Here is a 16,675-nt window from a genome sequence, read left to right as displayed (position 1 = left end):
AGAAATGGAACACTTAATCTGAAGAGGTTCCTACAGTCTAGAATTAGCTGGTTGCTTCCCCACAGTAAAATTTACTCTGTTCCTTTAGTCTCTGTGTTTCTGATTGTATCTAAGTGACCAATCCAGGTCCTCCTCCTCCTTCTTCTTCTTTCTTCTTGTTTTAAAGCATTAGGACCTCACTATTAGGTGCTCTTCCTTAGAGGTTATGTGTGTACTCAATGTCTCTCTTTTTGTGACGTTGGTAGTCATTGATGTTTAATAGCTTTGATTTTTTTGCAAAATTTGTGAGTCCACAGCTTTCTGATCAATCTTGCACTGCTCTGTAATCTTGTATTTCTCTTTTTCTGTGTCAAAGATCTCACCTTCCTGATGTCTGGGCTTCTGCAGCTTCTTCTTTGTGAAGTAAACATCAGTAAGATGTTTTGGAGTTTTTACATTGCTGATATCAATTCTGGTTGAGGTGCAATGACAAATTTCTGGTGTGTTCTTTGTAGAGGAACTCGATTGAGGACCAGAGGTCCAGTCACAAGTAGCAACCAAGCCACTAGCCAGCTGCTTCAGGAAAACCACCCTCTTGCTCCTGTGGTGTCCAATGAGGATGATCAGAATGGTCCTGGGGGTGATGCTGGCTTGCAGTTTTCTCATGTGCCGACTGAAGGGTATTTTACCATGGCTCAACTGCTTTTGAGGCACGTCTTCAGTAGGATAATATCTAGGCATTTTGTGAAGTTTAATCACCCAGATACCACCACTCTTGTCACCACTAACTGGTTTTGTAACAGTTGCAAGAAGCTTCTTTTTCTTTTCAACCTTGGATTTAGTGGCTGAGTACTTCCTCTTGTACATGGCCTTTCTGGAATACATAGCAGATCAGGAATATGTGCCAATTCTTCTGACAAGGGCAGGATTTCAGCTGCAATGGGGCTTCCCCTTCTTGGGCTTTTTAGCCCTGAGGTTACCCCTTTCCACTTTGCCACCAGCATTAGCCTTCTTGGCTTCAGGCTTCTTCTCTTTGATATGTAGCTTCTCAACTTTTTCACCCATCATCTTGCAGGATGGGAAAGAGAACTCGAATTTTTGAAATTTAAGTACCCATGTGGTTTTTGTTTCTTCGGTGACACACTTTGCATAGTAAAAACAAAAGGAAACCTTAAAAATTTTAAACTTTTATTTACCAATTTTCCAAAAACTAATTGGTTCCCTAGCATCTTCTGAAGATATCAATTTAGGGTTTTTTTGGCAGGGGGTGGAAGTGGGGATGGGGGCAATTTTATTTTGTTGTGGTAATAACACAACATGAGATCTACCCTCAGGAAACTTTTAAGTGTACAAGACCTTATTGTTGCCTGTATGTTCTATATTGTAATGCAGATATCTAGAGCTTATCATCCTGCTTAACTGAAACTTTATGGCTGTTGATTGATAACTCCCCATTTCTCACTTCTCTCAGTTTGGCTACCACCATTCTATCCTTTGCTTCTATCAATTTGACTATTTTAGATACCTCATATAAGTAGAATCATGCAGTTTTTTCTTTCTATGACTGGCTTATTTCACTTAATGAAATATCCTCAAGGTTGATATGTTGTTGCATATTGCAGAATTTCCTTCTTTTTAAAGGCTGAATAGTATTCTATTGTATGTATATATCACATTTTCTTTATCCATTCATATTTTGATGGATATCAAGGTTATTTCCACATCTTGGCTATTGTGAATAGTGTCTCAATGAACAGGAGAGTGCTAATATATCTTCAGGATCCTAATTTTGATTATTTTGGATAAATACCCAGAAGTGGGATTGCTGAATAATATGGTATGTGATTTAGTTCAGCTTTTAATTTTTTGAGGAAACTCCATGCTGTTTTTCATAGTAGCTGTAGCAAATTGATTCCCATCATCAGTGTGGCAAAACTGAAAATCTTGCACTCTGTTGGTTAGAATCAATTTGGTTTTTTAGAGCTGATTTTAAAGTAGTTAAATAGGCAACTACTCATGTTGCACTTTGACATTCCTTCCTCTCTCACACACATCACAGGGAGAGAGAGGATTTAGGAGAAGAAACCCACAGCCTCTGAGTCAGGGGAGAAGTTAGGCCAGCAAAAATATTGGGACCCATGGAGGAGCCCAGTAAGCAAGCAAGCAAACCAGCCTCAGAATTGCTCAGGGTGACCTCTCCTCTTCAAGTCAGTCAAATACATTTGTGTCTAAAGGGGATTATGTTGGCCACGCTCTCTTATAGTCAACACATGGGAAGGTATTAAAAAGAGGCCTCTCTGGAGACACTTTGGCTTCCTTTCATAATCAGCATCTGATCCCTTCTTGAGATGGAGCAATTTATCTTCCAATAATTCATGTTCCTATGTTCAACCTCCTCCCCCACCCCATACAGGGAATGTCTGCAAACATAAAATGCTTCTCAAGTCACCTCCAATGCTGATTGGTGTCTTTCCTATTTTTTTCCTTTAATAGTAGCTAGGGACTGTGGTTTGGGGCTGCTTTGGACTATGAGTTGGGGGGTGAGATGAAGAGGCAAGTGGTCTAGCAAAACTTTTCAAGTTGAGATTAGAGTTTCCAGCAGGGTCCTAATTGTCCTTTGAACAATTCTAAAGGCTTCTTCTTATAATTTTTTAATTGATGTATAATTCACATGCCTACAATTTACTGTTTTGAAGTGTGCAATTCGGTGGCTTTTAATATATTCAAAAGGTTGTGCAGCTATTATCACTGTGTAATTCTAGAATATATTCATTGCTCCTGAAAGAAACCCTGACACATTAGCAGGCACTCTGCATTCTCCCTCCCTGCTCCACCCAACCCCTGACAACCTCTAATAATCCACTTCCTGTCTCTGTGTGTTTTCCTATTCTGGGATTTTCACTTAAATGGAATTACATAATAATTGGACTTCATATCTGGCTTGTTTTACTTATCATAATGTTTTCAAGGTGCATCCATGTTGTAGAATGTATCAATACTTCGTTCCTTTTATGGCTGAATAATATTCCATAATACGGATGTAAAACTTTTTATTCATTTACTCATCAGTTGATAAAAATTTGGGTTATCTCTACCTTTCGGTTATTATAAATAATGTTTCTATGAACATTTCTGTATATGTTTTTGTGTGAATACATGTTTTTAATTTTCTTGGATATATATAGCATTACTACGTCATACAATTCTGTTTAACTTTTGGAAAAACTGGCAAGCTGTTTTCCAAAAAAAGCTGCATAATTTTATACTCCAACTAGCATTGCAGAAGGGTTTCAGTTTCTCTGTGTCCTCACCAATACCTCTTACTTTCTGTCTTTTTAAATCTTAGCCATCGTACCTGTGTGAAGCGGTATCACACTGTGGTTTTCATTTACATGTCTTTTGTGACTAATGATGTTGAGCATCTTTTCATGTGCTTCTTGACAACTTACGTATCTTCTTTGGAGAATCTTTTTAAAAAAGTACTATACACTTCCCTAGAGAGATTTGTTTGTTGTTACTAATTCTCTCTAGGTTTCTTCTTTTGCCTTGGAATATCGGGGAAAGTCCCAAGAGTGTTCTGCATGCTTGCTCCTTGATCTCATCTTTACGTGAAGAAGACCACACAGCATAAGCAGCAGCAGATTCAGGGTGGGGCTGAGGGCGGGGAAAGTGGGTGCTGTTCTTGTTTGTGTGATTTGTGAAAACTCCCTGAGTGAGGATAAAAGACACCCAATCTGTTAGTGTCTCTTTCCTTGGGTTCTATGTTGAACACTTTGTCTTTTGATATCTATTAGAGGGTGAGATGGAAGTGGTGGTCCCAGAAATCACTTTTCTTGTCTTGGATGAAGGAGAGGACTCAGAGAAGTATTCTATGGAAAGGTTGCTGAGGCATTCATGACCAGAACTGACTCCAGGCACCTCTTCCTTTGTTCACCTTCCTTTCCCCATAGTCTCCTTCCTGCCGTGTCACTGGGAGGCTTCTGAGTGGCTCTCAGGTATCCTCTTAGCAAGGGACAAAGTAAACTCCTTAGGCTTGAGCTTTAGGCTGTCCACCATGTCCCTTAGGGCACCATAGGCAATGAAACAAGGTCAAATATTGGCCAGGAGCAGTGGCTCACACCTGTAATCCTAGCACTTTGGGAGACCAAGGTGGGTGGATCACCTGAGGTCAGGAGTTCAAGACCAACCTGGCCAACATGGGGAAACACCATCTCTACTAAGAACACAAAAATCTAGCCGGGCATGGCGGTGCTCACCTGTAATCTCTGCTACTCCGGAGGCTGAGGCAGGAGAATCACTTGAACCTGGAAGGCGGAGAGTGAGCTGAGGTTGTACCATTGCACTCTAGCCTGGGCAACAAAAGCAAAACTCCATCAAGAAGCTCAAATATTATCTATGTGCTTAGCACTGTGTTGGATGTGGGGAAAGGGGTCAGGAATAATGGATTTATTCTTTTGAAAAAACATTTTCAAGCACTTGACATATGCCAGATTCGGTGCTTCCCTGAAGGAGACCGATTTGGAGAAAAATAACTCCGAACCCAAGTCATCATTTGATGTATCCCATGTGGGTAGCCCCCATATGAAGTAGAGCCCCAGAAGAAATGAGGCAAAAGCAGTGTGCGGTGATGCCCACATAGGTGCAGAGTCACAAGGGAGTAGCCAGTGATGCAGCTCCCAACATTGGCTGGAGAAGCTTGGACAGGGAGTCCCCAGCTCAATGAGGGAGAAACATCAGCACCATGACATACAGGTGGAAACCGTGGTTTTGTCTTGAGCTATTGCATATTTTCCTGAACTTCTTATCTCATACATTTTAGGAGGCTATCTTATTCCACATGCTAAAATTATTTATGGAGGCAACAAGTAAATGTAATCCATCGTCATCTGCTAGGAGGGTATAACCATGTTAAATATAATCTTATTATGTTCCCGGCACCTTTTTGATTGCCACTTCCTTTTCTGTCAGTGTCAATTGTTTCTCCATTGCTGGTTTAAGTTTTCTACTCGATAAGCAAAGGTTTTGAATTCATCTTGATTAAAACAGTGAGGCCCCAACTCCATCCTACCAGCTTCCTTCAAAGTTCATGTATACTCTATATTCAGATCAGCTGCCCAGGGCACAAAGAAAGATGAGCTATGAGCTATGACAACATGAGGACATCAGGCCAGATGCTTCAAGGCATTCAGCTTCCTTCTGGAAATAAATTCACTAAAGAATTTTATTTCTCTGGAATGGTTTAAGTGTGCTTGAGGGAAAAAACAGAAAACAAAAACAAAGAACAGAAAATGAGCAGATATTGCTGAGGTCTCATCCAGCCATTTATATTAAGTTGCACTGTCCAAATTAGACTAGGAGCAATTTATTTAAGCTGGTAGCAAGCTTCCCAATGCTGAGGAATGCCCAGAAATCTGGATTCGTGTAAGATGTCCCATTTAGTAAGTTGGAGGGTAGGTCCATTATGTAGAGAATGTCAAGAAAGTGAAGCATGGGCTACTATTAATATATACGATAGCATTTTCTCATATTTGTGCATCAACCACTCTATCTTCTGCCCTCTTACAAGACTTCCTTCTTCTCTTTCTCCTGTCTCTTTATTCTCCTTCTATATGTATCTATCTCTGTTTCTGTGTGTACCTTTTTCTACTAAATCAGTGTCTTCCCTCCTTTGCCTCTTCCTCTTCCACTTAATTTTTTCTCTCCCATTTTCAAATGAAAGACATGGCTCTGATACTAGTACCTCAAGTATAAAGGTAAAGCCACTTTACCTCTTTGGAAAGTAGTTCTGCATCTGTAAAATAAAATGATCTTAGATTTCCCTCTACTGCTAAAATTCTATGATTCTTTGAAATACCTCATTTGTTCAAATAATCCAAAGTTCTTCTCCAAAAATTTTCTCTAAAAACTTGTGCAAATCGACTATGTCATGATTGACAAGCAGAGTAATAGCTTAATCCCCTTTTCTTTATCTTTGGGGATTTCTTTACCTTGGATATTAGAAAGTCGAACACAATTTTTGACACTTCCTTTTTCCACACTCACAATTTCAGAAGCCTGAGAATATAGTGGTATGCTTCTGCAGCAGCAATTCAGAAATTTTATTAGCATCAGAAGCTAAGGATCTGGGAAAGAGGGATAAAGAGGAGGAGAAAGCCAGAAATCACAATTTTTAAAAAGATTTTTTTTGTGGTATTGAACTCCCAAAGATTATTATATGTAGCTCAGATTGCATGCCCTACTTTCTATTTTCATGTTCCATGTATTTTCATGTTCTTTCCCAGATAGAATATCTAAGAGAGCATCCCTTCCCCCCACAAAGAATGATTTTTATTTTCCATATGGTATATGCTAGCAATCCTGGCAGTTGACCACATTTATGTAAACATGCAGAGATACCTATAAATTATTGGACTTATCCCAGTTTAAGTTTCCAACTATGTACTGTAATATTTACAGCTGTTATTACTTTAGCCTCAGAAGATATTTTGGTCCTTTATATGGCTGATTAGTCATTTAGACTGTAGGCTCCATTTATTACATTGTTTGGGGTTGGGGAACTTACAGATACTCACTAGAGGAACCAAGAATCTATATATAAGCCAAGAGTTCTGCAACCTGGTTGAGCTTTTCAAACCTGAGGACTCCAACTCCAAATACCAGCTGACTGTCAGTCACCTAGGGCTACCCTGCACTTTAAGATGACTTCGGGAGAACCTGGGCACTTCCCCAGAGTATTTACATTGGTAGTGAGAGGCCAAGAGAACTAATAGCCTCACTTTTAGGAATCTGGACCTTATCCAAAAGATCTGAGACTGGTGGTGGGGTGGGGAGGAGACCCTAGTGGACCTTAATAATATTGCTGCAGGAATCTTGGCAGTAAAGACTAAACTGGGCTTTCTCAATTTCCCCCCACCCATCTCCACTGCAAGTCTCATTGCTCAGCCCAGGCTGAGCGCAGTTCCCTTGAAGGTCCAAAAGGCTGGAAATCCGGGTCTCTATTCTGATGCCAACTTCTGGGTCAACCTGCAGGGGGTGCTCTAAAACAGCAGCTGCCTCCCTGGGCTCTTTTACTACAGTACTTGGAAGGATTATTTTACTATTATTATTTATAATTAACCATGCAGTTTATTCACATAGCATCTTAAGATTTAGACAACTTTTCTTCTCCTAAGTGTCTTTTTATATTTTTTATTTAAGCCTCATAGTCACCAAATAAGGTAGCCTGTATAGAGAGGTGAAGTGACTTTACAGAGTTTAGGTGGGAATCAGTGGTAGAGACTAAACTAGAAGCCAAGCATCTTGATTTCTAGACCTGTGCTCTTTCTACAAGAGTTCTTACAATGAAGATAATAACAAACAGAAAACACTTCTGCTATTCCTTTTATTTTCATTCTCCTCTTTTAAACTTTGACATGCTTTATTTATGTCAGTTCTCCTGAGATCAGTTTTCATGAAACCCTAGTACTTTACTGGCTGTCCTCCATGCTCAAACAATGTTGAGTAGAATCTCCAGTCTTGTTCTGATTTACTCAGCAGATGGAGTGTTATTATCAATATTTCTTCAGCGTTTGAGGGGGTATTTTTGGATGATAAAGTTAGTTTCCATTTATCATCATTTTATCCCCAGTGCTGGCTTGGGAAGCTTTGATTTTTGTTGTATGAATGTGAACTATGAGACTGCATTCAACTTGTTCTGTTTTCCAAGCCAGAAGAATGGAGAACAGAGTGCAAACACATATGGTGGGCTTTGGCAACTTAGTGGACATTTTCACTTAAAGGGAAAACCGATATTCCATCAGATCGTTATCCTTACCTCTGTAGAGCTGGAGGAGGTCATAGAAAACATTTAGTAATTCCAGTTCAAGGCTTTTGTTTTCACTAATGCAGAAAATAAGATTCAGATAAGTCAGGAGATTGTCTGAGATCATGCATCTACCTGGTAGCAGTGCTAGAACTAGACATCAGGTCATTTGTACCAGGTCTGAGGCATGGGGTCTGAGACACTGTCTGGGTAACCACAGGGCTTTGCACAGACTAGGGCTGGATACACTTGGAGAACACTCAGGGGACTTCCATGTGATTAATTCAGTTCAACTTAACAAACACTGAATGGGGCCACCACAGGGAAAACCTCGCAGGGCATTGTGTGGAGCCCCACCTGCCCCTAAAGGCTGACTGGGTATGGCGGGCAACAGTGTTTTTTCCTCAGTTCTGCTCTGAGGGGCACAAGGATCAGGCCTCCTGGGATGTTGCTATGTCTGCATTGGAAAAGCCTCTCTTAGGACCAAAGTCTTGATCTGGATGAATGAGGCTTAAGCTTTTCCTTTATTTCCTGTGGCAACTAAAAGAAAGGCCATGAAGAGGCTTTCCTACCAAATCAGAGGAAGACGACAGACTAAGGAGAAGGAATACACTTTGACTGTGGAAGTCACAGAGTTCTTAAACCCAATGAGAAGCCCTGTTGTTATTAAGAGTGGCCTTACCACAGCTGTGGCTTAGAAATGGGAAAGAAGGGCGGTGAGAGAGACCCACATGTGGGTGTGTGTGAGTGTGTGTTGATCTGACTGCAGGCATGTGCTTTAGAGACTGAGCCCCAGTAATACCAGGAAGGCAGGAATCCCTGCTGCCCAGCTGACAAGAGTGAATCTCTGCCGGCATCCTCCTTCCTCTCTCAGAGGCAGCAATCATGGTGGGGGAGGAGGCAAAATTGCTAAGAATAGCCACAGTCTTTGAGACTTGCTCTTTTCAAGGAATCAATAGAATTAGAAATGAGACATTAGCTCTAATCAGTCACATATGTTTGGGTTCTTAGCCCCTAGGAAAAGAATTTCTAGCTGTGGCTCCTCACCACAGCTAGTGGAGAAAATGCAACCTGGCAACGCGCAAAGCACATCTATACCTGTGGATTTGAGTGGGCCACCTTCTGTCCTCTGGAAGGCTCGGGGACAAAAGCACCCCTTCTCACATGCTGTCAGTCTGACACCTGGTCTGATTGGAAGTAGTCAGACTTCTGAGTAAGCATCCCCAATGTGGCTTTTCAACAAGTGTAGAAAATTTCAGCGCACACATAACCCCAGGCAGAGCCAAGAATTGGAGGCTGGAGGAGATCCCCTTCACCAAGGCCCCCCGGTCCTTTGTCTTATTTGCTTATGTTTCCGAGACATGGAGGTGTTTGGAGAATTAGGTGCATAGTGGGAGGATGTTTTTGTTTTTGTTTTGTTTTACTTTTTATTCTATAAAAATGTAAACCTACCAATAAGTTGTGAGAATAGCCAAATGAGCCCCCATGTCCACTTCATGTACATTCACTATTGGTCAGCAGGTTTTCACTGCAAACATAGGTTTCTCAGTATGGTTTCCTGACCACCTACATCACCCTCAGGCCTCTTATATAGGATCTTAGGGCAGCCAGGGCTACTGTACTTTGAGCAATTCCCCAGGTAATGTTTGTGTGCTGATAACTATGAACTACCCTTTTGTAAGCCTCACACTGAGTCAGGTGTCTGTGAATTTGCCCCTTAGTTCTTTGTGTTACCAACTCCACAAGCCTCAATGAGTCACCAGAATATTGTGCTAATTGATGTCGTCTCTTTAGGTCCTGCCTTACACTTCCAGAAAAATAAACAAGGAAAATCAGCTCCTTTCTTTTTCTAAAATAGCACTCTTCTACTGAGCAACTATGAATGGCCCTTATTCAAATTCCATAGACCTGCAATGAAAATAAAATATCATATTCAGATTTTTGCCAACTTTTAAATACTATAATTTATGATTCACCTTGAAAGTTGGTTTCCCTTGAAAGTTGTTTTTTATAGCCCTGGGCTTGTATTTAACTAGAAATGTCATCTGTGAATTATTTGTGTATAGGTAATGAGTGTGAATACATACACACACACAAAGCACTAGTAGAGCTTTTAAATGCCAAAATTTAAGTATTGTAAAGGAGCAAAGAACAAAATCAAATTCGTGGAGAGATTCTAACTCCAAAGTCTAATCTACAGTTGTTTATATTTTGTGGTCTGTAGCATGTCATTTAAAAGGAAAGAGCTAAGGAAACAGGGGAGGGTGAGGTGGGAAAGGACAGGGATTGGTGTTAGGAGTGTATAGTATATGAGCTGTTGGCACATTAAAATTATAGTCAAGCAGAAAAGTCACAGCGAGATAAGAGATGGGAGCCCATCCTCATATGCACCTTCAGATACTCACTAAACATCTCTCATACACGTTTGATTCCTCACATCATCCAGTACACTTTTCACCAAGCAGGTGCTCAGCAGTTGAATGTTCATATGAATGCCATTCCTCAGCTTCTTCTGAAGGTGCCACTGACACAATTTTAGGGCTTACAGAGGGCCAGCCTGAAGACCTGGGATTCTGCCCTAGGGACCCACATTTTGGTGTCCACTGTGGCTTCCACTGCTCACAACCACCATGTTGCACAACTTCAGGAACCACATGCACTTACACAGAAGACAGTGTGAATGGAGACCTCAGACTTGGCACCTGGCAGCTCTGACTGTGCCCTGGACACCTTCTGGGAGAACTGCTGTGGTCAGTGTGGGTGTGCATCCCAGGGCTAGCCGATTGGATTTGTGTGGTTCATATTTGCCCTCCTATTGTTCATTCATTCACAAATGCTATTCTTCTAGTTTATGCTGCTTGTCCAGGGAATGGGCTCTCCTCCTCTCCCCTTTTATCCTTGACATGTCTAACCTTGTTCTATAAGTATAACAAACACCGAGAGTGTCTGGGATGCTTAAAGTTGAAGACATCCCCTTTATTGGGGTTCTAATGGAAAGCCTTAGAGTTATGGCTCTTGTAGAAATGCAGAATAAGTATGATATTTGGGGCACACACTTTTTCAATTATGGGCAGCTCAAACCCACTATTTCTCCCCATCCATCTCAATCTGAAGGCGGGTGGGGCAGCTGCTCCTAAACATCTTTGCACACTTAATCTCAAACCTCACTCATGCAGCTTCTAAATTTTTAAAAATTAAACCTAAGCCTTACAAAGTATACACTCTGATTTATATGAGTTTTGGCAAATAGGTGCACCAAATAAAAACCTTTGTAGTTGGAAATGACAGTGTTGGGGGAATAAGGGCTGGAGAATGATATCAGAGTACCTTTTTTTTTTCTTTTTTAGAGACAGAGTCTCACTCTGTTGCCCAGGCTGGAGTGCAGTGGCGCGATCTCGGCTCACTGCGACCTCCACATTCCGGGTTCAAGCAATTCTTCTGCCTCAGCCCCCTGAGTAGCTGGGACTATAGGCACATGCCACCACGCCTGGCTAATTTCTTTGGTATTTTAGTAGAGACGGGTTTTCACGGTGTTACCCAAGCTGGTCTCGAACTCCTGAGCTCAGGCGGTCAGCCCGCCTTGGCCTCCCAAAGTGCTAGGATTACAGGCGTAAGCCACTGTACCCGGCCGGTACCCTGTTTTGATGAGCCAGTGGCAGCTCCTGGAACTCAGTTAAAAGACTCTAAACTTGGTGTTGTATTAAAGTTGGTATGTTTTCCCATCCTTAAATTTATTTTTGAGCCCTGCTTTCGATGAGGAAAGCTCTAGAAAGTCCAGTCTCAGAGGAAATGGTACCAAGCTAAGCAGAGATTCTGTTGTAGGAGCTGGAGGTATAAAGTAGGGGGTGGAATTATTTCTGGCTCAGTTTATCTTCTGGAAAGTTGCCATATTGCCCAATGTCTGGGGCCCAAAGATGCCGGTGAATTCAGACTTGATTGAAGCCACTGCTATCCAAGAAGCTCTGACATAACGAATCAATATGGCAGCAATCAGTATAGGATAGTAACACATATTTAGGCCTGGCACAAGTTTATTGTTCTGAGTTACTATGTGGTTGTAAGCATTTCCCTGCAGTGAGTTAGCCTTGGTCTTGACCTGAATCTTCAGCAAACTTAAGCTTGTCCCATAAAAGCACTGAAAGCTGAAGCCTTTTTACTGACAGTGCCCTCCTTCCTTGCCATGAGAGGGGGACTGACAGGAGTAGCCAGGCTGGCTAAGTCAGCTGGGGCTCAGAGCAGAGTGCCAGCTCAAAAGAGAAATATTTAATAAAAAATGGAGGCAGAAGCCCAGTTATACAAATTAGGCTGTCTGATGGAGACAGGGATAGCTCTGGCTTTTTATTTAAAAAAAATATATATTTCCTAAGTGCTCATTTTAAACCCTCCTCTGTTTTAATGGAAGGTGCTGCTCCTTTGACATATGTCCTTTAAAGTAAGAGTACCTCCTTCTCAGATACCTGCAGAGCCTAGCCCTACCCAGTTCTGAAGCCAGTCTGACACAGACCAATGTTTTTTCAGGGGCTCAGGCCCTTATTTCACAGGTCTGCAACCTGTTCTGTTGCTACAGGCACCATATCTAGTGATGTAGTAGACACTAGGAGACAAGGGCGAAAAGGCTTTCATTCCTGACACAGCCTGCATATTTGGTCTAATCTGAAGTGGTGTGAACACACTGCCAAGGAAGCCCAGAGGAGGGAAGGAATAAAGCTGCCTTGAAGGACAAAGAGGAAGGCTTTGCAGAGGAGGCAACGATTGAATGGGACCTTGAAAGCTTCACAGGACTTCACTGAACTAGAGGATGGAGAAGGACACTCTTAGGATAGGAAAAGTTGAAAAATCCCAAAGAGGCATGTTAGACTATGAAGTGTTTGGACAATGGGCTACACAAGGTTGAAAAGGGAGGTTGGAATCAACTGTTGAAGAGCTTTTAGTAGTCATGGTAAAGTGTCTGGATTTTATCTCAATGCAGTGAGGGAAGGGGGTGAAGAATCACATAATAAAATAGGCAATCTGCTCCTGAAATAACCAATACAGAATTTAATTATCTTCTGGTGGGTGTGCTGAAAAGCATAATGAATTTTAGAGTCAAAGGGCCTGGATTTGAATCCCGCATCAGTTAATTACAAACCATGTGATCTTGACCAATTTTTTAACAGTAAAAAGAGGCTACTAAGTGTATCAGTCTCACAGGGTTGTAGGGAGAATGAAAAGAGAACACAAAGAAAGTGAAAATCACCTATGGCCGGGCCCAGTTGCTCACACCTGTAATCCCAGAACTTTGGGAGGCTGAGGCAGGTGGATTACTTGAGGTCAGGAGTTTGAGACCAGCCTGGCCAACATGGAGAAACATTGGCTCTACTAAAAATACAAAAAACAGCTGGGTGTTGTGGTGCACGCCTGTAATCCCAGCTACTCGGGAGGCTGACACAGGAGAATGGCTTGAACTCAGGAGGTGGAGGTTGCAGTGAGCCAAGATCACACTACTGCATTCCAGCCTGGGTAACAGAGTGAGGCTCCACCTCAAAAAAAAAAAAAAAAAAAAAGAAAGAAAAGAAAAAAAACACCTTTTATGCTGTACAGCATTAAGCAAATGTTAGTCACTCATATTGTTATTTGGTGCCAAAAAGAGAGATGTTGGAGTAGTATCTATTTGTTTAATATCCTTCCTTTTTGTTATAGAGAATTCTTGGTTTTTCAGCAGTCCAAATGTTAATGTGGTACGTGCTTTCCACGTGTCATGAAAACCCTTATTAGATGTATTACTTATAAATTTAGCATATAGCCTAGCATACACAAGAACTAAAGAAAACTAGCATTGTTTTTAGTACTTTCCTGTGCCGAACAGTTGGCAAACATCATCTTATTTAACCTTCACTATAACACTCTGAGGCTGTTATTGTTCCCATTCTACAGATTAAGAAATTAAAATGGAAAGTTGATTAACTTGTCCAGAAGAATTAGCAAGTGGTAAAACTTAGATCTGAATGCCATGTCTACATGGACTCTAATACCTAAGCTTTGTTCCACCACACTGCACTAGAAAGAACACATAGTTGGTGCTCACAGTAAGCAGCCCACATCTTTTTTCCCTGGTAACTGCCCCAAATTCTTGCCCTTGATGAAAGGCATCCTGAGATGGCCATGCTTATAAAACACAACTCCATGGCCACAGCAGACTGGACTGCTCCTGATCCAACCTGGACTAATCACATTCCCCTTTCTGAAATTTGGGACACTCAGCATTTGAGCTAATCATCTATGGGAATCAGGCTGAAAGGACTAGCAGAATTAGGACCTGAACCCACAGTATGGCAAGCCAAATTTAGATGCAGGCTGGAGAATGGGGGAGCAGAATCCATAAGTCAAGAGAAGACCAGGATGTCCTGAGAGGAGGATGGAGCTTCACAAACAGGATCAGAGATGGGGAACCCTGTATTCCGAGATGGAGTGATGGGTGAAGGTTTGTCTCAGCTCCCTGTGGCCTTCCAGTTCCCCAGCTCCAATTCACATGAGATCTTGATACCTTTACAACAATCTCTATTTTTATTTAAACTAGTTGGCCCTACAATCAAAGAGCCTTGACTAAAACAGCTCACAGTAAATACTTGCTGAATGATTGGCTGATGAGTATATCTTTTTTACTTCTCTAGGTGTCTGTCTTCATCCTAAGGAGTCAACTGCTATACCTTAATGATTTCAATGTAATTGTTTGGTCTGTAAGTCATTCTTCCCACTGTGGTTCTGGGGCCATTGTTCTGCAACGATGAATAAACAATGTTTTAGAAATCACTCATCCAAGAAAGGTGACAAGATACTGGAATAGAGGTATTTGAAAAATATTCATGGGAATTTTAGAGGATTGTAGATGGTCTGAATACCTGTGAAGACATCATCTAATGTATCTAAAAACCACATAATGCTTCATCTCAATGTATTTTAAGAATTAATTTTGTTATAAGCTAGAATTTTTCATTTTGGTTTTAATAATAACATCAAAAGGTTTTTTAACATAAATTAGAAAGGGCATACATGAGAAGTAAAGAAAAATTCTTCTCGGGATTAGCCAAAAATTAGTGAAAGACTACATATTTCCTTAGATGAAAAATCCTACAGGCAAACTTTTAATGTCAGGGAGAGGAATGCTTTATTACCTAACAATGTAGATGAAAAGAATAGTTAAGCATTCTTTTTTAAAGCAGTATACAGAAATGAGGGAAAGGCTAAGAGGTTAACTCATTTCTATTTTGAACTCTATTTTTTTAAAACCCTTGCTCCAAATTTTACTTACTGTCTTTTAAATGTCATCCTACTAGAGTGTAAGTCTTTAGTTTTAGTTGCTTAATAAAAATTCAATTTTTGTGACAAAAGGCATACCATTCAGAAAGTGTACTATATTTTTTTCTGACTCAGTTACCCAGACCCAAGGGGATGCAGAGAGTGTGGAAATCATGGCTGCCGCCCAGGCAGCAGCTTCCAAGGTCAGTGCCTGGGCAAAAAAGAAGCATCACCTTTGGAATATGAGTCATGTTGATATGTAACAATTAAATAATGGCAGGCATCACAATGCTGCTTTCCAATGCAGCAAATTCATTTCCAATGTGAACTTTTAGTATGTGGAACACCTGCCAGCTGTGGAGAAATGGAAAATGCACTGAATTAGGGTCAGAGGGCTAGGCTGCCATCTGTCACTTTTACTTATGTGCTGTGTGGGCTTGGGCAAACCATTCAACTTTGGGGGGCTCGATTTTCTCATTTTCTCATTGGTAAAACAGTGATGGTAGGAGTGAGGTCCTTGGAAAGTCTTCAGTTTCTAGGATTGCGGGATTGAATCTTCTCAAGAGGTTGTGGATACTTCCTAGAGCAAAACAGGCACTCCAGACATGCTGGCTCCTTCCTTCATTTCTTCCTGCAGTACTGAGCACTGACAAGGCTACAGTAAAGCTGGCTCTGCCAACCAAGAATAGCATGATCTGCGACGTCTGCCTACTACACCCTGGCCCAGCCACTCAGTGTTCCTGCTGCTTGGTGGGTGGAAGAAGACATGCCGGTGATGCTACCTGAGCAGATGGAAACCTTGTCTCTTAAGACTTCAAGCACTTGGGGAGCAACTAACTCTTTTCCATATTTAGATTTCAAAATAAAATCCCTAAACTGGATAGCAATCTAATTTAAAACTAGAATGACCAAGTGGTTCCATTGATCAGAGTCTGAGAAATAGAAAAAGCAGCTCCACCAGAAATATTTAGAAAAGGAGGCTCTGAGCTGAGGGTGGGCCTGGTTTGGGAGGCATCAGCATGAGGAACTGGAAGTGGACAAGGACAAGGAGGAGGATACATTAACATTTATTCATCAATGGCCAATGGCTTTGTAAGAGAGGATTCCCCACTTGGGATCAATAAGCAGTTCTCAGCTGATATTCCTTAAAGCATATGAAAGTGTGGAAGCAATCATACTGTGGGGAAGTTTCCATGGGGCTCCAAGCATGCTTAGGTGAAAGAATGAAAGCTACCCCAGAGAGCTCAAGAGAGAGCAAGAGAAACAGCTGTGAGCATCTCTGGAAGAAAGAAATGTATAATATATGCACATGGGGTGGGAAACAGAGCAAAGGAGTGGGGAAAACCGCAGGAAACAGCATATTTCCATTCATTTCACTTTTAAAAACATAATTGTTTAAAAAAATTCAGGGACTGGTTCATACTATATGAGAATTTGCTTTTTTAAAAATGAGCAAACAAATCAGGCTTTAACTTAAAAATTACAATAATGCCACCTTTACTATTCACTATCTCATCAATGTGGGCTTGACAGTACATACTAGAATGACAAGGTTTAATATTTTAGTAGACAGTAGCTTTTAATGCTATACACACTGAATTTAACTTGCACTTAGCTTGA

General features: G+C 41.2%; 1 pseudogene; it reads right to left on the bottom strand.

The window, feature by feature from the left end:
* Window positions 1-255: 255 nt before the first annotated feature.
* On the bottom strand, window positions 256-1,047 carry LOC101177820 (annotated as a pseudogene).
* Window positions 1,048-16,675: the final 15,628 nt, after the last annotated feature.

This window comes from Nomascus leucogenys, chromosome 12, assembly GCF_006542625.1.
Source record: "Nomascus leucogenys isolate Asia chromosome 12, Asia_NLE_v1, whole genome shotgun sequence".
Taxonomy (NCBI): domain Eukaryota; kingdom Metazoa; phylum Chordata; class Mammalia; order Primates; family Hylobatidae; genus Nomascus; species Nomascus leucogenys.
The sequence above is the reverse complement of the archived record's forward strand: the minus strand, read 5'-3'. Positions and strand labels throughout refer to the sequence as shown.